Source organism: Mixophyes fleayi, chromosome 12, assembly GCF_038048845.1.
Source record: "Mixophyes fleayi isolate aMixFle1 chromosome 12, aMixFle1.hap1, whole genome shotgun sequence".
In the NCBI taxonomy this organism is placed as follows: domain Eukaryota; kingdom Metazoa; phylum Chordata; class Amphibia; order Anura; family Limnodynastidae; genus Mixophyes; species Mixophyes fleayi.
The window spans coordinates 26,657,621-26,679,654 of record NC_134413.1 but is presented as its reverse complement, the minus strand read 5'-3'; the positions used below and the strand labels follow the sequence as shown (position 1 = coordinate 26,679,654).

At 39.1% G+C, this 22,034-nt stretch overlaps 1 protein-coding gene across 4 annotated transcripts in view; it reads left to right on the top strand.

Annotated features, from left to right (window-relative positions):
* Positions 1 to 1,615: 1,615 nt before the first annotated feature.
* The window catches only part of LOC142109295 (carbohydrate sulfotransferase 9-like), a 53,307-nt gene continuing 32,888 nt past the window's right edge, over positions 1,616 to 22,034 (top strand). For all 4 annotated transcript variants that reach the window (XM_075193421.1, XM_075193423.1, XM_075193422.1 and 1 more), the window contains exon 1: positions 1,616 to 1,672. The gene's annotated coding sequence lies outside the window, so the exon portion shown is untranslated. The remainder of the gene's footprint in view (positions 1,673 to 22,034) is intronic.

The following is a 22,034-nucleotide window of genomic DNA, read 5'->3' as shown; positions in this document are numbered from 1 at the left end:
CAAAACATTAAAATTACACGTACCAGAACTGAAAAGTTTTCAGGCATAAATCAGTAGGTATCTAGCATCCAAGTGGGGATATCATATCAGTGTGATCCTCACAGATATTCCACAATCACCTCTACGCGTTTCATCCTTGAGGACTTCGTCAGGAGGTGGTTCCCCGTGGAGATCGGGTATTTGAAGGGAATGACGCGCAGAGTATGGTCTGCTGGTGTTTAAAGTATCGTGGACTTATACAACGATTAAGAATTAGCACTACCAAATACTGAACTTTTAACTCTCGTGCGCACCGTTTCTGTATCTAATATATCTATATCTCTCTATCTATCTATCTATCTATCTATCTATCTATCTATCTATCTATCTATCTATCTATCGTGTGTGTATGTACACACCACACGTAAATGAATACTTAAACGCACACGAAAGGTAAATACATTGGTAAGCTGACATTTAATTGCAGCTCTGATAAAAGTACCTCCCATTCTATTATAGACCGCTGAAGAGTTCTGTCAACAGATGAGAATAGAGTCACTTGAGTTACTGCAAAATGACTGACACACAGTACGTTTCTGTGCAGCAAGTGCACAAAGCTGTAATTCAACCTTTGACTGCTTAGACTCACCTTCCTGCTAACATAACCTGCTGCAGACGTGTGAACCAGAACTTGGATAAACATAAACATAGGTTGCAAAACAGTTTTTTCTCTATAGCTGTAACAAATGAAATGCACACTTCCCATCGGGCAGATACATAGTTGCCATCTGTCCTTAATTTCCAGTGACAGCTGCCGGCTTTAGAGATTTGTCCCTGTAAAAATGTTGTCCATGCACATCTCTGTTTTTTCAACACTGACCAAGTGCACAGTACATTCTTATTTTCTAGCCTTTAGATGCAGTTCTTCTGATTCGCGGCTTTATAAATTAATATTCATTAAAAAGTTGTACAATTAAAAACTTATATTAAAATGAAATTTAGTGAAACATGACATGAAGGAGAATGAAGGGTCCATTGAGACAGTCTCATGTGTGACATGCTTAGATGCACCAATGTAGTAGCAAAGTGTTCCTGGAAAAGATTCTTAAATGTTGACAACTATGCACATAATACCAGACATGAGGTGTTTATACTTAGGAACAGAAACAGTTTAATTCCTGCATGGAAAGTTTGCATACATATTTGTTAATGTTACACTGTGTTCTTTCATGCAGGGGAAGCTGTTATGTAAGCCATCATTTTACCTTCCCTACTTCTCTTGTTAAAACAGTATTTGCAGTACTTAGATGATATGAAGACATTAATATGTAACTTGCTGCAGAGTGAAAATCTATGTGTCTTGCTTAACTAGTAAGCAAATATGTGGCACAGCTACGTAATCTTTTCGCAAATGAAATAAATGTATAACCTACATAAATACCTCTGCAATATTGTAATATTTCTCTGTTTGTATATTCAGTGCAATATTGTCCGTAACAATCCGAAGGAGACTAAAAATGCCAGCACAGTATTGCATGGGGAAAAGCATCTTAAATGATGACATCAGTTCATTTGTATAGTAGGTGTGGGTGTACACACTAGGAGTAGGTGTGGAATTGGAAATTAATACCAACATCTCCACTAGACAGGTAAAAAAGCAGTTGAACTTGAGCAAGACGGGAACTTAAGCAAGGTAAGGTACGGTAATGATTTTTTTGAGTCTATGATATATTATAAATACTCATCACAAATAGAAACATGTTAATGCAGATTAAAAGATGGTTTCTTGTACAGAGTTCTCTGTTTTCTATGGTTGTTATAAACAACCATACACTTTGCAGTATTCAACTGGACAAATCTGAGTTGTTCTATTGACTTTTATTGGATTTCTTTTTTCATCAGATTTTACGGGTAATGAAATCTGGGGCAAAACCTGCAACATACTGTATTTAAAATAAATGTACAATACTGGCAGGAGGTTAAAATGACACAATATGAACATACCCAGAGATTTGTTATTGCTTGTGTCTGTGGTGTATTTATTAAAATGTTAAATGTAGAAAAAAAAAACTAATTAAAACAAACAAATGCAGATTTCATTTTGGCTGATTTTAGTATGTTACATAGTAATATTTAAGACAACTTTCTACATTCTATCAGCTGTTTTTTTATTTTTCCCATCTGCCTTTTTGTCTGTCCGAATTCCCCTCTCTCTACTGTTGATATACTGCTAAGTCTTGCTGTCAAGGTTATTAAATATTTGCTAGCATACTTCATAGAGTCTATGAATTTTTCATGTAGATGTCTACAGAATATATTAGATAGGAGCTAATTGAAATAAAATGCAAATGCTCCCTTAGTGTTTTCTAGTTTGTTAGTTGATCTAGTAATGGGTAAACTGTCAGAGATTCTCTCCCAACCTGAGAGCACAATTTTAAAAAAGCTAAATATACATTACAATGCCTTCAGTTATGTGAAGCCATGAGGAGTGGGAGCAAGGATAGCTTATTGCGTACTGGAGTGTTTAAATAAAAAAACATATCAGTCTTGTTAGAATCCTTTAAACTCACCTATAATGCATGATTTTGATGCAAGATTTAAGTGGAATGTATAGAACGTCAAAAATTCTGTGTGTGCTGATTTGCCTGATTTCAAATGTAAACTTGCAAATTGTGCCGTGTCCAGCCTTCCGCTTGTTTGAGGAGTTGAAATGGCTGTGCCTTTTTTACCAATCAAGAAACACTTCTAAAAATGCACACTGCCCCCCCCCCCTTCACATCATTTGTATAACCTATTACTAAAATCGGCCATCTCATTTTTGCGCTGGTCTACACAACTAGCTCCAAAACTTGCCCAACTCCTACCAATGGCTGGAGCAATGTTGCCATCTTGCCGCAAACCTATTTACATATTTCAAGAGGATTGGACTGAAAAAATTAAACAATGGTAGTGGGAGAAGCTGTGCTTCCTACTGGATGTAAGTGCAGCCACTAAGTAGAGCCTATATAATGATAGGGGCAGTTCCCACCCTCTAAAGATCAATACAAAAATTATTGTGTTAGGTTCTAGGGCGCATGAAGATGTGTTATTGCAGGTGTGTTAAAATTAAATGAACTTTAATGTAATAAGTATCACTGTGACATCAAAATGATCAATTCTGGCCAGAATAACATACAGAGCATAAGCAGTAATATGTTGAGATGCTGGTAATATCGCAGGAGGTAGGCTGCGAGATTTCAATTAAAGCAGTTCAAGTCAAATAATCACATAAAAACAAAATGCAGTTAGATCCAGGGTCTTCATCTGTAATAAATCCATGGATCATTGGTTTGGCAAATAATATAAAATCCTCATATGCGATGCATCACCAGTTCCTATGAGCACCCAACGCAAATAAACTCTTACAGCAGTTCAGTCTGATTTATAACGTGGGGATTTTACACGGCTTCAGTCATAGGAACCAGACCTACACACACACACACAGAGATAACAGACTACACTGATTCCAAACACTCCCCCTCGTTTGAAATTGTTACTAGCTATAACAAACTTTACTAATATACAGCAATCCAATGTAGCTTCCTTGAATTTGTTGCACGCTGGCTGACACGGCTTACAGCAGGCATAATATCTGGGCCTGTGTGGATGGCTGCATACATAAATTTCCCAATAACATGTTGATAAAGAATTATTTTCATTTCCTCTATCTCTGCTTCAGTAGTTGGACATATAGCTTTATTGATTTTTATACTCATGTCTACAGATGTACTGACTAGTTTGTTCACAATAATTTATGTATTATTGTCACGAACACGCTCCCAGCTTTCGTAACTTTGAGTGTTGACTATATGAGGTTACACATGATTCCAGCACTTAAGTCTCTCTCTACTAATCACACAGGTTAAAGACCTGCTGAATCGCCCCACAACAGCGCTCTCACCCAAAATTAAATGGGACAGCCTTCACAGCGGCAATGTTGATACTAATAGGGGGCAGGGATGTCTCCTGGGTGTCACTATAGTTTGCTCACAAATATTCCAAAAACTTTGACCTTTGGTAACTCTCCACAGATATATCCCACAGGCATAACTCCCTCTTCAATAAACCGGTCATAATCTCCCGCACATTTAAATGCCAAACATTATGAAATTATGACAATGTGACATACCTTTCCCAAAGACATGTGATTATAGCTGTTGCCTGATGCCATCAGTACCTGTTATTCACAACCCGGGTGTGATTTCTGTCCCTCAGTGTGGAGTGGCACACAGATTTCCCAAAATATGAACTATGAAGACATTATCCTTTGAAGTTCATATATCTATATACCTGTATAGGCCTTCAAATGCAGTCTTTGTCTGCAGGTATGTCAAACTGTGAACGGCCCCACAAAATCTATTCAGATGTTCATAAAACTAACTTGTGTCAGGATATAGCTCACAGCAGGGGCCTTTGAAGCTGCTACAGGTGACACTGCTATCTTCTAACACTGGGATGTGCAGAGTCACCGAATACACACACAGCAGACTTTCTGGCTTCACAGTTTACACTTTAGTAGCTCAATTTATCAATAGATTCATTTGATATACCATATTTACACTGCAGTTATGATTTAGGCCTTATTCCACATAATTATGTCATGGGTTAACGCTTATAACTATAAGTTCTCTATGTTCACGCCAATTATCCTTTACAGCCTTTAGCTCTTTATTAATTGCAGATTTCCATTCACTCCAATCACGTCTATATTCTGCTTCCTGCAAATTTGAAGTTCACTGTAAACAAGCCTTGCAAATTCCTCATTGTAGCTGTGCGGTGTTTTGCCTTTATTTTCACTCAATGAACTTCTAGTCTGTGTTTGTGCATCATTTGTAGGATACCTTTTCTCAGTAGCAGATTGACACATATCCACGCGTTTGCCCTTTTGCATATTCAGCATGACAGCCTTTAGTGATGTAGTGTTGGGTGCATCGACTTTTAATGTTTGGAATTTAGACTCCATTTTGTGAAAAACTACTTTTCAGGCTTCGATGAGTTTTTTACCCTCAATGTCCCACAGTCAATAGCCCTTTCTCTCATTGCAATGCTAGAACCATGACACGTGAAAGAGACATTGGGTCAAGTTTTTGTCTCTTCTTTTCCAGTACATGTGCAAAAGCTTTACATCTGAACACCTTTCAATGTGCGACATTTGGCTTACCTTAGACCAGGTCTCTTCTGGCGGTTTCCCGCGCACCGCCACAATTTGCTCGCAATTCTTTAGGTAAACAGCGGTATTCACTTCCTCCACCCAGAATCTTTTATCTAAAGCTGCGTCATGGAGTATTGTTCACGCTCTCTAACCAATTGTGCTGTTGGCCCACTCACTGACGCCATTTTGCTCAGGAGTGTAGGCAATGACCAATTGATACTTGATGCCATGCTTTTATAAAAAGCTATTAGTCTCTCATTTTTGTACTCTACTCCATTATCTGAACAGAGGATTTTTAACTTGAAACCTGTTTTAGTTTCCGCCAAGTTTTTATGATCGATAATTTTGCCAGTCACTTTACTTTTATTCTTAATAAAGTATATGTGCGTTTTTTCACTTCATCAGTTAGGGTAATTTCTGGAATGGAGAACAGGAGTTTTTAATAGCAGTCAATTAACCTACTATCATATTTTTGGAGTATGGGAGAAAACGGCAGAACCCAGAGGAAATCCACGCAAACACAGGGAGAACATATAAACTCCACACAGATAATGCCATGGTCGGGAAGCGAACGCAGCAGTGTACGTATATGTGTATACAATTCACCATTTAAAAGCCATTTCCAAGTACACCTCACATTGGGTACCGTGAAACTTTCATTGTTGCTAAGTCTGTCACGTTCTTATTACTGTAGTTAATTATAATGAAATTATATTACATTTTGAATAATGTATTCCAAATATATAATACAATACAAATATTAACTTATAGGTATAATGCTAAGTGAAACCAAGAGAAAATTCAATTCAATATCTCTGCTACATACTGGTAATGCTCTCTAAAAGGAACTAGCTAAAGTGACTTTTAGGGTTGAAGTTGAAATTAAAAGAGTTATCTTAAGAAAAGATAAATATTGATTGCTTAAGGCCTCATAGCCACTGACATTAAACTAAATATGTTTACTAGCATTTTTAACGCTAATACAGCACATACACAAAACAAAAAAGACAGTTGTTAGGGCTTATCCTTAACACTGCATATCTGTGTGTGTCTAGCAAAATGAAAACATGAGGTATTAGTTCATATTTTGTATAAAACATTTAAGCCTGCATCCCAGCGCCAAGGGCACCTCATTATATGCAGGTTCTACACTAACCTATATGCTTTAAATACCATTAAAATGCAGATAAAATCAGATGCACTCACCTCCCAGGTATAAGGGTTTGCATCTAGCAAGTGCTGGCTTGTAAGTCACACCCAAGTGTGCCTTAAATAGGCTTGATGGACAGCTGCTATGACAATAAGGCAATATTTTGAAACAAAACCAGCGAAGAAACAAGCCCGTGCTCAGTATATCTCATATTATATATGGCTTTAGCTGTATGACAATAAGCCCGCACTGGCCTGACAATGGAACTGAATGTTTACAATGTCAGCATAACCCACACTTGCCAACTCCCTCGAAATGTCCAGAAGAATCGCAGCATTTTGGCCTCGTCCCCCACTGTAAAATGACGCGTTTGCATCATTATGTTTCGGTGGCCAAAATGGCGCTATTTGCTTTGCCCCACCTCGCGCACGTCCTCCTCCCCCTGCATCCCGCGGGGGCCAACTTCCTGACGTTGGCATTTTTGCTTGCATTCAGGAATGTTAGCGTTGTGTTGCAGTGTGGTTTTAGGGAACACTTCTTGCTTCAGTGACCCCAAATGCAAGTAAAAATGCTTACAGTAGCATTTCTACATATTTGTCATGGGGTTTTCCCTGACGTTTGAACTTGCATTTTTAAGCGCAAACTAAATGCCGTGGTACCACTAAATTTTTTTTGATGCAGTGCTACTTGTATACTAGTTGCAAACTGCTGTTAGCTCCATACACCCCAGATCTAATAAGGTAAGTTTGCAGGAGAGATCTATCAGACTACTATAAGGCTGACTAGACTGAAGACTAGGGTGTAAAATTGTGACAGGGAGAGGAGTAGACTTAAATTAATTTTAAAATATAAGAGAATACTCTCCAAATTAAAAAGAAGACATGAAAGAAAAATGTAGTAAGGTTTAAATCTTGACATATTTCCATGGTAAAAGCTGAAGGCAATGAGTCATCCTTGGGCGGGCACTTGAGGATAAGTGAGCAAGTGAGACAAGGATGGCGACAGAAGCAGGTGTGACAGCCCCCTCCTCCTTCACATCTTTACCCTAAGTAGCGCTTGTTCATGCCTCCATTTTGCTATACAGGTCTGATTTTAATGAAAACGAAGTGAATGAAAAAGATTACCATAACCCCTGCAAAAAAGGGAAATATGTTTCGTAAACACAAAAACATAAACATTGGTGGAAGGGGAATAAAAGAAATCAGATATTAAATTAAGGAGGGGTTCATTTTTACTGACCGTGTGTTAGCCTGACATGGAAAGCGTGGGGGCCCTACAAGCGTATTAGCCTTGGACGGTGTGAATCAGGACCTCAACAACCAGGACCTTAATCAGGTCATGGTTGTTGTCTATTACATTACTGCTAATGACCTTTGCTTTGTTCCTGTTCTTTGCCGCTGCCATGACCTTAGTGCCTGTTTTGGCTTCAATATTTCACTTATCCCATTTTTACAGCTTCTGTCAGTTTGTGCATGACTTGGCCTAATTCATCTTCCGTGTCCTTCATTGGTCACTAGTCAGCCACACTTATTAGTGATGATGAGGTAAATAAGTGTTAACTTAGTGTCAGATATATATATTTTAGCTATATTGGTAACCCAAAGCTTTAACAAGTCTATAATTTGTATTGTGATTGACACAGACATTATTGTCACACAGACTAAGATACAAACAGAGACTGTTATATATATATATATATATATATATATATATATATATATATATATATTGCACCGCCTTTCCTAGAATTTCTTATCAACAAATTATTATTCACTTCCATTAGTGTGTAAGAATTTGAAAGATAAAGGGGTCATCTGCATTTTTTTTAACTACTCAGAATTGTGTTTATATTAATGGGCTGAGAGAGATAAGAGGTATTACTGCTGGAAGTCGATCATATGAAGGAACTCTAGTTGAAAGTACAGTAGGTCTGCAAATCACCTTTGTCACAGATTCCTCCACTTGCTTTCCTCCATGCTGACAGATTTAATGTACTACAAAATTCCTGTGCACAGGTCAGCCCAGGACTGAGTGTAAAATATGGTAACGTTACCAGGGATAATATTGGTGCACTAAATGTTTTAGATGAATGTTAATGTTAAGTGATTTACCTAAAAATGTATTTATTGTTATTGAAGTTGTTATCGCTATTGTGCCTTATACTCACCAGTTGTATATTATATGTTAAATGCTATTGTGCTCTATATTGATCAAATGAATATTTTGTCATTACCATTGAGTTGAAGGGGTCAGTGGCGCGGTGGCTTACCAAAATTATCTTTACCGCATTATTAATAAACCCAAGTTATTTGACCAATCCTTGTCCCTTTCATTGAAGTATCTATCTTTTGACCACCGGATATCCAAACAAAAAAGAACCTGACTCGTGTCTGGAGGACAAGGTAAGGGAAGGAAATCCCATCAGTACCCGACCACCACATATATAATGTATATTAAAACTGTTGTCATTGAAAATGTTTGCCATTATAAATGTTGTAGATGTGTGATTTGAGTTGATAAAGAACAACCACCTTTATGTCTTAATGCGTGAGGACACGCACCTGAAAAAGCGGGGGTGAATGTGGTGCCCCAAAGCCCTATTGGATAGCACATATCACCAAAAATGATATGTCATCTTTCTGTAAAATATGGCACAGCTGTTATCTACTTATTCAGTTAGTATATTATTGTATACTAAATAACGTCATAATACGATATAATTTGCACGGCTCTCCAATTTATTATATATGTATAACATAATAAATATATATATATATATATATATATATATATATATATATATATATATGGAACACAACAATTGATACACTCTGGCGCTATCTACCATATCGGTAAGTATTATGAAATATTCATACACTTAATAGTGTCAAGTACAATAATCAGATATAATAGTCCCAATGTACTAGAAAAGTCCACAGTCACTTCACTCATGTGTGAGTGGCAGCCACATAGAAGCCTGAATCCAGATAGTCAATCCAGAAGATATTAGTCACTGAAACAAAGCACAGGCAGGGCGCCTCATAGTGTAATACCAAGATAGTAGTGGACGGAATGTGGCAGACATAGCGTAATATTGTAATGTAAAAAGTAATGCACCACGTGAGGCTAGGAACACCACAGCAACTTGAAAGGATGTGATATCCAATATTAACCCGGGTGCATATATACTAGCCAGGAAAGCCAATAACCACATCTATATGTGAAGGATATATCATATGTGTACCAGATAACAGAAGCTCAAATAACGTCAAAGGTAATAATCAGGAGATGTTTCCTTGAAGACAGCCGTATTCCAATAGAGAAACACTCCTCCAACGGCGGTATAATAAAAATGGAAGAGGGTACAATGTGATAAACAATACAAGTTTTAATAAAATGATAAACACTGAACTCACATATAGTTCAAGGAACACAGCTGGTCAACAGCAAGGCTCAACGCGTTTCGTCTCGATCAAGGCAAGACTTCCTCAGGAGCAAACAGTGAAGTTACTGGGCGTTTTTGAGAGAGAGTGGGCATTTATGGGTGGATTTTGCGTGGAATGGGGTGGGGCTAATTTTGTCCCAATTTCATTTTGAGAGTTATACTATTAGTTGGTATTGATGTACTGGGGAGAACTAAGCATTTACAGTTTGATGTAAATATTTGGGATTGCACTAACTCAGTGAAAGCAACTTTGGGAAGAACCAAGGAAAAGTGTATTTTATGATTTATTTCCCTCATCGTTTGCCCATACAAGTCCCAGAAAATCAAACACTATCTATTGTGGTAGGCTGCCAAAAGAAAGATTGATCTATTCTGAATAAAATACAACATAAACCCTATGTAGACTAGGAGAAAAAAAGTTATTCTCAGTGAAACTGTCAGACCAGCACAATGTACATATTGGTCTGGTCATGAAGGGGTTAAAAAAGCAAAGCACAGCAGAAAGCAGAATCAATTCCCCAGAAGTAAATATTCTGTGTCAGACTGGGTCATATTGATAGAAATGTGAAAGCCTCCTGCAGCTATCTTGCCAAGTGATGACAGTGGTGACATTTTGCGTCACCATAGCCCCGCCCCCACTATAAAAAAGCCGAAATTCACCGCATTGAATTGAGGGGCGGAGCTTAATGACATGATTAAACCCCGCCCCCTCCATTCAGTGCCGTGAGTTTCAGCAAATTTCGGGAGTTTTGCCTACTCTTCCGGGATCCGGGAGGACTCCCCGAAATTCGGGAGCCTCCTGGAAATTCCGGGTGAGTAGGCAGGTATGGTTTTATCCTGTGTCAGGTCTGATTAATGTTCTTCATGGAAATGTATTACTTACTGAGGATATTGTTAATTAGAGAAGAATTGCATATCATTTGCTATTTAAGCTTATTGGAGAATAGCTCTCCAAGCCAAGCAAAGGTGACACCACAATTTAATGAATTCATAAAGGCTGTAACATCGTATGTCCCTGTTTAGGCCACAGTGCAGGGTTTTGAATTTGAAAATAAATGTATATTCCCATTCCTTCCTGTGTTATGAATTTCTCCATGAATACATTGATTATCAGGTAATTTATGCTGTGATCACTACTGCAGAAATCTGTCACTACCAGTTTTGCAATTAATAAAGGGGAATCTGTGTAAATTCATCCTCCAGCATAGTGTTGTTTTATTGCTTATAAATTGTAAGAGAGGTCATCAATTTAGTGTTCTTTGAGAATATTTGTATATTTTAAGGAATAATGTAAACTATTATAGATATTAAATTTCACTTCAGATATCTGTATCCCGTACCCTATTTATGGTTTTATGTTTCTTTCTTACCCTTTGCCCCCAATAACAGTCAAATGCATAATACCCATTTGCAGAGCCACTTGGAGGTGTGCTAGGTTCTTTGGGGACAGAGCCGTCTTAACGTGTGGGCAAGTAGGGCAGTTGCCCAGGGGCTCAATGAACTGATATAAAAAAAAAAAACAGCTTTGCAGCACAATGGGGCAGCAGCGTTTGAACTGGCTTTCACTCATGTGTATGGGAAATTACATTCTGAAGACTATTGACTTCAAGCCAATTATAAGCAATTATCTGCAAAGAAGTTTCACAAGTCTTTGTGTTGAACACTTGGTTAATAATAAATAATTCCTAGTAATTTCGTTCTGTGCTATCACTGTAGGATTTACCAACTGAGCACCACTTTTATGTTGAATTTCTTGTTTTTCAACTTCAAGGCTCATGTTATGTTGCCCAAACGTTTGTGTGGATTAATCTCTGCTGTTCAGCATGTTTTTTAATGTTTAAATACTAATTTTGTTGGAGGAACCAATAAATATAAGCTTTATTTTATCATTAATTGACATTGTGGTTGTGTAGGTAGGGCCCCAGTGCACTGCTTCGTCCGGGTGCCTATAATGCTGTTAAGATGGCCCTGTTTTGGGGATATTAGTAAAATTAATTAGCCCATAGCAGTTCTGCTATGTCACTGGCTAGGGTAGATGTTTGTCAGGAATAAGGGAAATGTTCCAGTATGCAGAAAATGGATATATATGACATTTAGAATAAGATAAATCATGGAATAAAATGAGACTTGTTAGATATCCCCCCTACATATTTAACCATTTTGCTACCAGTTTACCAAGATAAGGTGATCTAATACATGTGTGAAATGTACAGCATTTGCTTGTAAAGACTGTAGTAATGCCTCAATTCAAATGGACAAAATGTTTTACTTAGTCCACACATGTTAATTTTATATTGTACTACATTAGAATATATATATATATATATATATATATATATATGTTATGTACCAGGGCTTATATATAAAAAAATATGCTAAAACATAAAAATACACTTTCCATAATTTCTTCCATAGTTATTTTCACATAACTTCAACAATACCAGATATTCACCCCAAAATGTAAATGATAAGACCTTTTGGGTATAGAGATACCAAACGTGTACTTTATATAAGGATTCATAGTGGTCAAGAACTAAGGTATACATTTTATTACATGTTACAGCTTTTCCCCCTTATGATATTGCACCACTGCACATGGATACACTGGACTTGTATGTACAAATTCTACATTTGGGTGAAAAGAAGGGGAGAAGGGCAGGATTAGGAAAGCAAATATTGGCGACTTGGTGTAATTTGTTGTTTCTGTCGGCCTTCATGCTGTTTGACAATACCATATTTTTGGAAGTGTATACAAGTGTATACAATGCACAATGTGACAGATTCTAGGTCATAGTTGCCTACTCCTCCCGCACCCCCAGAGAGCAGGGCAACCTCCCAGGTCCTGGACACAATTAAATGGCAGGGGCTGGGCTTATGACGCGAATCACGCGTCATCATGGCACCCCCTTCCCCGCCATAATAGGCCAGAACTGATGATGTGTGTTTAGAGGGCAGGGCCAAACGATGCGACTCACTGAGCACCGCTCCCACGCGCTCACCTGCCCCCCGCATCTCCTAGAGGCAAGCTTTCCAAAGTTGCCAAGTATGTTCTAGGTATGATGGGGAGGGGTTAGGGAAGAAAGACACTATAGTGCGTAGATGTTCTGATGGATCATTTCTGCACACCAACCACATGAGATCCAGTGTTATTTGGATCTAACAGCATTTTAGATGTGGTTACTCTGGATTTAATAGTATTAGTGGAGGAAGATCAGGACATCAACAACATCACTGTTAGTTTGAAAAAGGCCCTCAATAATAGGAGAGAGGATTGCAGTGTTGTACCATCAGAGCCTTTGGGGCATCCTGCTGTATTGGGGTAATGCTACACTGGAGCATCTATAGGCAGTTGAATCTCAGATGTGATATGCTGCCAAAATTAATGACACAGAGCTATAGTGCACACTTATTTATTGACTATAGAAAGGTAAATGTATTTTTTTCATTTGCACTAACATTTGTTCATCATATTATTTATTTTAGTAAACAAAAAGATCTTTGATGACAAGTCTATATTAACTCTATATGATTATATAAAATATCCATGATGGATTTTTCTTTGATCATCCAAAGTAAATGACTGAATTAAGCACTTTGATCTCCTGTATGATTTTGGGCAATTACAGTATTCTCTGATCCTCCTAATTATCTTTAAGCATGCCATTCCCAGGAAGCTTGTGTCCTGTGTATATCACATCATGCAGCATCCACAGCTCTCAGCATATGGTTTATTTTGCTATATAGTCCCGTCCAGGGCTGCCAACAATTGAAAGTATTTTTAATTACAGTTTTATAAAAATATACTAATGGCCAGAATTTTAAAGACACATTTGGTCTGATTCATTAAAGAAAATAGAGCAAAAAAAAAAAAAAAGGAGTAACTTTGCACCTTGGCAATGCAAGGGGTGCAAATTAGTTTATTCATTTGCACATAAAGAAAACATTGGCTGTTTTTCATGTAGGACACAAATACTTGACAGCGTTATTTTTACACTGACATATAAAGTTGATCTAGGACATTCCATACCCAAACTGTAACTATGTCCCCACATTTTAAATTAACCTCCCCAGCCAATGCAACATGGTTTTGCCAAGGTGCAGAGTTACTACTTTTTTTTTGCTTTACTTTTCTTAATAAACCAGGCCCATTATGTATATAATTCTAAACCATTTCACACATTCTAGCGCAGTGATGGGCAACCTGATACACTTCAGGGGCCACAGGTGCAGCCCTCTAATCTTCAAAGGGCTGCACATTACTCTTAATATCAGTAGACAAGGTAGAAGTCAAAATTTTGCAAAGAACGGAAAAGAAATCACAGTTAAGAACCTTCCTAGGCTTAGTAGCTTGCTATTGGCGATTGGTACGTCATTTTGCCACTAGAGCTGCTCCACTCAAAGACATGTTAAAGAAAAGTTGTCCAGACAGGTTAGTCTGGTCTGTCTCTGCAGAGGCTGCTTGGTCGATCTTCACTTGGTCCTCTGTTCCTCTCCTGTTCTACAAGCACCTGACTTAACCCGAAGGTTCTTCTTTCAAACTCATGCCTCCGGTGTCAGCTTAGGTGCAGTCTTATCGCAGGAGAAGGATGGAATAGAAAATCCTGTCCTGTATCTGAGTCGGAAGTTACTTCTGAGGGAACAAAAACATGCAACTGTGGAGAAGGAATGTCTGGCCATAGAATGGGCTACATAATCTCTGCGCTATTATCTTCTAGGCACAAAATTCTCATTAATAAGAGATCATGCACCATTGCAGTCGATGCAAAGCAAACTGGAGGTAAAAACCAAGGTAACACGCTGGTTCTTGGCACTGCAACCTTTCAGGTTCTCAGGAAAACATAGACTTGTGATTTTGCATAAAAATACACTGTTGTAAAAATTTACGCACTTTGCAAAGTCCGCGCCCCCCTACTTGGTGATGCTAGGGGGAGGGATATGTGACAAGGGGAGCAAGTAGTGCACCTCAATTACACAAATACAGACAGAGGACATATGTGTGACAAAATAATAGAAAGTAAGTTACATGGTTTGTAGCTCTTTCCACAGCTTGCAGCAGGCTGACAGGGTTTGTGTGCACAGAGGCTATTTAAAACAGAACACCTGCAATGAAGGTGGGAGAGCCATCTATCTATCAAGCTAGGGCTGTGGGAGGAGTGCAAATTATTTAAATATGCCTGATTTCATTATATGTGTGACCAATGCCAGACAGTGGCCTGTGTCTAGGAAGCACAGTATATATAGTGGTTAAAGTGGAAATTTAAAAGTGGCAGTATGAAACATGTTAGTGAAGGGAATTTTATACATTTTATACATTTACAACGAAAACAGTAGGAGAAGTGGTGGTGTGACATACGCAAACCAGCCCACTTCAAACACTGCTTGTATATCAGGTTGTGATAGGCTATTACCTATCCCTATTTTGTTTTCCTCAATGCACACTGTTATAATAGTTGAGAAGAAAGGAAAAGTAAGAGTATTTTACAACTTATGGTACATGTACTGTATAAGCCACAAGTCATAGTCTACTATATAACCTTTGAATCTTTGTCATGTACCCTGGTCATGCCAGAACATACTGCACTCTTATAATCAGAGCAGCTTAGGTGGAAGAAGAGTTTCCAGTATGAATTTCACGGAGAGTAGTTGTGCTTGAAAACAGAATGTCTTTATTATGTGCAAGAATCACACAGGTAATAACTTGGTGCAGTTAACTTTGAGAATGCAGTTACAGGTGTCAGGATAACCATGTTAGCTGGGAAGCTGGAACAAGAAAAACTGATGACCAGGTATAACAGATGAAGCAGGAATCACTGGATTTCCAGGTACTAATGGTGAAGTTCAGATTCAGGTTAGCAGGGTGACCGAGGCACAGGTTAGCCAAAAGACATAGGGCACTTGATGATCCACAGGAGAATTAGGCAAAAGCTGTGTCAGGCAAGCCAGGGGTCATAAGCCAAGAGATCCACAATATATCAGGGAATAAGCAGGAGCAAGGTCAAAAGAAACAGGATCTGGGTCACAAGATGAGGTGCAAACTGCAGAAACAAATCAGGGGTCAAATACCAAGTAGAAGTCAGGATCCAAACAGGAGGACTGCAGCAGCAAGACAAAAACACATAAACTGGTACCAGTCTGCAGGAAAAGGTAGTCTAATAAAGGCCAGACACAGGTGACCATGATCCAGATAATGAGGGCAAGGAGAAACTGTCCAGGTACAACAGCATCACCGCTGGTTGCACAGAGGTATTGCAGGTCTAATTCAAAATGAAGACAGAGTTCTAACAGTAGGATGAATTGTAATGCCATGTAAGATGTGCCTATTGCACAAAACATACTAACCTTTCCCCATTACCAGTGCACTTCAAAAGGGAAGACTCTTCAGCAGGTCAAACTCCCAGTGGTCAAATTGGCAGTTGTAATGAAGATTTCCTTCACATTCAAGATGCAGGAACTTTGTCTCTGTGTAGAGCTGTCATCTTTTTGCCATGTGATGCATTATATGCACCTGGAACTTGGCTGCTGTGTGTACTCAGAAACAATTGATAAGGTGCAGCCAACTTTAGTTCTAGTGAAGATTTTGTTTGATGAACTTTGATGTTAATTAAGTTTCTATGCTCTATGGAGTGACACGGTTAATTGGGTTCCTTTCTTTGGGTCTGTGAGTGTATAAATACCATAGTCTATAGTCTCTTGTTAAAATTCAGTAATAATTAACCAGCATAGAGTATATGTGTGACGATACAGTGCACCACAATTTGTCCGCACTAACTGATGAAGAGTGTCCCCGGGGTTAACAGTCAAAAACTCCTGCACTAAATGATCGCTTTCTGGGCAACCTTCAGCCTAGCACTTGCCTCAATGTCATATAAATGAGAACATATATTCTCACCAAGACAAATATCCAAATAAAAAATACAAATACATATCCAAATACATTATTAACATCAAATCACTAACAGAGCTATAGTGCTTTTATGAAAGGGTTAAATCAATCACATTACAACAGTTGAAGCATAACACACAAGGTACACAATTATAGTGCAATTCTTCTTATAGCCAACCACTTTCGGGCTTTATCCTTTTTAGAAAAGTGTCTCTCATGTTGCTGCCAGCATGTTAACGTTCCTGCTTCACTGTCACCCCACTTTTGGCAGACACGCCAATCCACAAGGCCCACAAGGAATGAGGATAAATGAAGAAGATCGCTGGTCCTTCGGTTTAAACTCCACTTTTTGGTCAGTCCAGTAGGAGCCATAACCCCTCAGCAGTCCTGATATCCCACTTCACAATCTTTATGCTAAAAGTTCCGGAACTCTCTGGCTCCCACGGTTGTGGTTTCTAGATACAGGGAGGGAACTAATTCTGCTGTCTACCTGTTTGGCAGCCCTTATCTCCTTGAAGTTGGACAAAGACTGACAGCTGCCTATCTAACTCCTCCAGCAGGCACAGGCTCTGCAAAATCTGGCTTGCACAAAGAGTCGTAACTTAGAATTCTAGTGCCTGGGGCGAGAAAGACAAATGCCACCCCCCTAGCCCTCAGTTTTAACCAAATGAACCTAAAATATTCCTAAATTGCGCCCCCCTTCAGCTTTGTGCCTAGCCCTCAATTTTAACCAAATTAACCTAAAATATTCCTAAATTGCGTCCCCCTTCAGCTTTGCGCCCTGGGCGATCGCCCCTGTCGCACAGCCCTAGTTATGGCCCTGCTTGCCCAATGACTCTCAGCAAAGGGAACCTAATCACTGATGATTAATTTAGACCTGGTAAACTCCCTGAATTAACCCCTTCCAGTACTGTAATGAGATCCAGAACTTCAGACCTAATAGCCCTTCCAGTGTGTGTTAGCCTAGTTAGGCATAGTCTCACTACCAACAGTTGCGTGAGCCGATGCTTAGCACACCTATGGAGCAGTCTTAGAGCTGCAGGATCACTATTTGCCCAGTGTGACTTCAACGCTTTTACAAACATAGGACTGATGCAGAGTTACATAATGTACTTACTAAAAAATCTGCAATTGTGGGTATGTGCAAAGTTTCAAGATACATTCAGGTCTATGTCAGTACCATATTCCTGGTTTATGTCAGGGATACGCACATAACCTACACCTATGTTTATAGCATATGTATTGTTTATAGCATATGTATTAGCTATAAGGCATCAATAAAACTTTAAAAACGCCTTTAATACAAGAGAAACAACTCCCCTTCTCATATATACGTGAAAAAATGGCTTAAACACATGAAAGCATAATATATGCACACGCAATGAATAAAGCACCTTTCAACGTCAGCAGAACATTCACAAACACCCAATCACAAGTAGTTTGTTACTGCAGCAAACATCAACATCATCCGCTATTTGCACCTGCTCTTGACTACCTACAAATAATGCAGCTTGGGCAAGCTTATATCCATCTGTGTCCCGTTCTGTATCTGTTGGCGTGAACAAGCCCTTACTGTACTAGGTCTACGTAAAAAAATGCCCTACGCCTCCCCCACCCTGCCTCTCTAGGCACATGTGGTTGTAAGTGCAAAAAACACAGAAATCTACATAGGCACATAAGCGTGCTGCCACTTTTCATGGCATGCACAAAGTGATTTCACACAAGATATGCAACACACTGCATCAGCCCCGTTGTATCAGATCATAATAGAGTGATTGTGATTGTTTAAGGCTTCCTAGACAGAGCTTCACTTATTTCAGTTAAATCTGAAAGACCATCTGCTATATTTACAGATATGGCCTTTATCACTATATTTAATGAGGCTTCTCATCAAATTATCCAAGGGCCATATCCAAGGGTCACTTCTCCCTACTAATCCTCCTCGACCTCTCCGCAGCCTTTGACACCGTGGACCACCCCCTCCTGCTGCAAACTCTTCTCTCTTTCGGCCTCTCCGGATCTGTCCACGCCTGGTTCACCTCATACCTTGCTAACCGCTCCTTCTCTGTATCCACGTCCGGCTCTTCCTCCTCTCCCTGTAGGTGTCCCGCAAGGCTCTGTTCTCTGCCCTCTACTCTACTCACTCTACACTTCCTCCCTTGGTGCTCTCACCTCCACCTTCGGTCTTCAGTATCACCTTTATGCTGACGACATTCAACTCTACATCTCTTCTCCTGATCTTTCTTCCACTCTCCTCTCTCGTGTATCTGACTGCCTCTGCGCCATCTCCTCCTGGATGTCCGAGCATTTTCTTAAAATCAACATCTCTAAAACGGAACTCATTGTCTTTCCTCCGTCCAGACTCCCATCCCACCATGACCTCTCTATAGTCGTCAACAACACCCCCAAGCCTGTCGCTTCCAACTACGCAATATCACTCGCATCCGTCCCTTTCTCTCTCAGGATGCCACTAAGACTATCATCCACGCACTCATCATCTCCCGCCTGGATTACTGCAACCTCCTCCTCACCGGTCTCCCCCACTCCCATCTCTCCCCCCTCCGCTCTGTACTCAATGCGGCCGCGAGACTCATCTTTCTCTCACGCCGCTCCTCCTCTGCCTCCCCTCTCTGCCTTACACTGGCTCCCCTTCCCCTACAGAATCCTTTTCAAACTCCTCACCACCACCTACAAGGCTCTCTCCCACTCGACCGCCCCCTACATTTCCAACCTCCTCTTGATGTCTCCCTACCTGTTCTTCTGCTCCGTTTTTTGCATCAACCAGCCTGGAGTTTCTGAAGTATTGGTATTTTTGTTTATTGTTTTGTACTGTTTCACCCTGTATAGTCTACTATTTGTACTGTGTACGGCGCTGCGGAAACCTTGTGGCGCCTAACAAATAAGGATAATAATAATAATAATAATAAATTAGGAAAATAATTTATAAGAATTAGCCGATCTTACAAGACCCTGTATTTCAATCTATTCTCCCTGTGAAACCTAGGATTATCTTTAAGAAGAGTAATAATTTGAAGAATATGTTGGCACCAAGCTTTTAAAAGACTAATACAAAGAAGGTTTCTATCGGGTCTGATAATAGCCCAAACTGTTTACAAAAAACTATATGTGGTATTTTTAAATGTGCAAAACTGAATTGTATTACCTGTAAACGTGTTAAAAATGGTGTCAAGAAATTTACCTCTACGAGTAATGAGAAGAAGTTCAATATACAAGGTTTTATTAATTGTAATACGGATTACGTAATATGCATGTTACAATGTAGTTGTTCCCTTCAAAAAATTGGAAGGACTATCAGACCCTTAAAAAGCAACCATTTTTTTTTAGTATTTACCCTCTCGTTTGCCGTCCTCTGTTGCTGTCTGTTAGTATAATTAATAAATTTTACATCTACAGAATACAGTAACACATGCAAATAAGTAAAGAAAGGTAGTCTAAATGATATAGATAATCTAGACCCTTCTACGCCCCCAGTTTTCTGTAGCATCCTCTCTCATCTCCATCCCGTTTTCTGTAGCCTCCTCTCATCCTGTTTTCTGTAGCCTCCTCTCTCATCTCCATCCCGTTTTCTGTAGCCTCCTCTCATCCTGTTTTCTGTAGCCTCCTCTCTCATTCCCATCCTGTTTTCTGTAGCCTCCTATCCCACCCTCACTTATTTTATTTAGCCTGCTGTTTGACAAACCACCAGAAAAACAGCTATAAAAAAAGAAGTGATTATGAGAGATGAGATTACACAAATAGCATACTTGTTACCTATCCTGCCATTCAGACCATAAGAGGAGACACCATTGACACCAATGAATTATGAGGGAAGTCAAAATTTATAGATTGGTTGGCAACAATAATTTTTCATCATATTAAGAGGCAATATTATTGTATTATTATATTATGGGGTACAATATGAATACATAATTATATTAAAGGGCTATGATTATTTATGATAGGAGCAACGCTTATTATTTCAACATGGAGGCACTAATTTTACTGCACACATGTGGTCCAAGCCGCCGCCAAAACACCCAAAATATATAATAAAAAAAAAATCATACCTTTTATTAACATGATACAATTTCAGTATTCATTCCCTCTAATATATAATAACTCGAGTTTGGAACAATCACTAGAATTGCAAAGTAACCATTTTAATTATTAAATAAATACAATTAAATGCAAATTATGCAATATATAAATACACAGTGTCGGACTGGGGCATGAAGAGCCCACAAGGGAAATACAATGGTAGAGGCCCACCAGCGGGGGGGTAGGGGGGAGGGGGTGGCCAGCCACTAGAGATGGCGTAACCAAACCACTAAAGGGGGTGTGGTACACCCATGAAGAACAGCTAGCTAGTGTAGTATATAATAAATGCAGTGTGCATATAAAGAGTACAGAGTCTTGGCCTGCCCCTTAGATTCTGCAGATCAGTCACCAAAATTCAGGATTGTCCCACTTGAATCAAAACATTTCACAGACTGTCCTGCTCTCTCCTACCTGGTCTTGTCACTTTCACCACCTGTGGCTACTGGTTTCTTTAGTGGCGGCTTGTCTGGATCCTAGAATGTTGGGGGCCCTATTTGGGGGAAAAAAAGATTGGTACATTTAGAAAACACCAACCAGCTCCGGTGTTAAAAGCGTTAAATCAATATCACTCACAATTAATAAATAGGCTATCCTTCAGCCCCAACATTAAAATAATAGTACTCACATTTAATAAATAAACCTATTTCCCTCCAAACAGCCCCAGCAATACATTAAAAGTATTTATGTTTAATAAATATACCTATTTCTCGCAACCATCACTGCCATTAAATAATTCATATTCACATTTAATAAATAGATCTCATTCTCCCCAAATAATAGCCCCCAAACCAGCCCATCTAAAACTAATAGTTCCCACTATTAAATAAAATTGTCCCACCATCACGGGTGGGCATTGCAACCTGCGTGATCTCTCCACCCGCATTGACTTTAATAATGTTTTATTCTGAGATATTATTAATGTTTACTCAACCACAGCGCCGACTCCAGAGCCCAATGTCCTAGGCAGCTGCCTAAAGCTGCCTAATGGTGGTGCTGGCCCTGAGTATTACTTTTACAGATGGATTATTTCTTTACAATGTGTTCATTATTCACCATCCACTATTGAGTCAATGCACTATATTATCATAATGATTTGGAGAGTATAACAACTTATTAACTTATTAACTATTTATATTGATTGAATGGTTCGCTCGTGTTTTCCAACTGGAACTATTTCATCATTTACCTCCCTTGTGCATTCCGAGATATTTCTTTGGGATTTCAGACAACTTTGATCAATGCTTTAGAGATGGAGTTCTTGATACAACACTAGCTTTTTAGATATCCA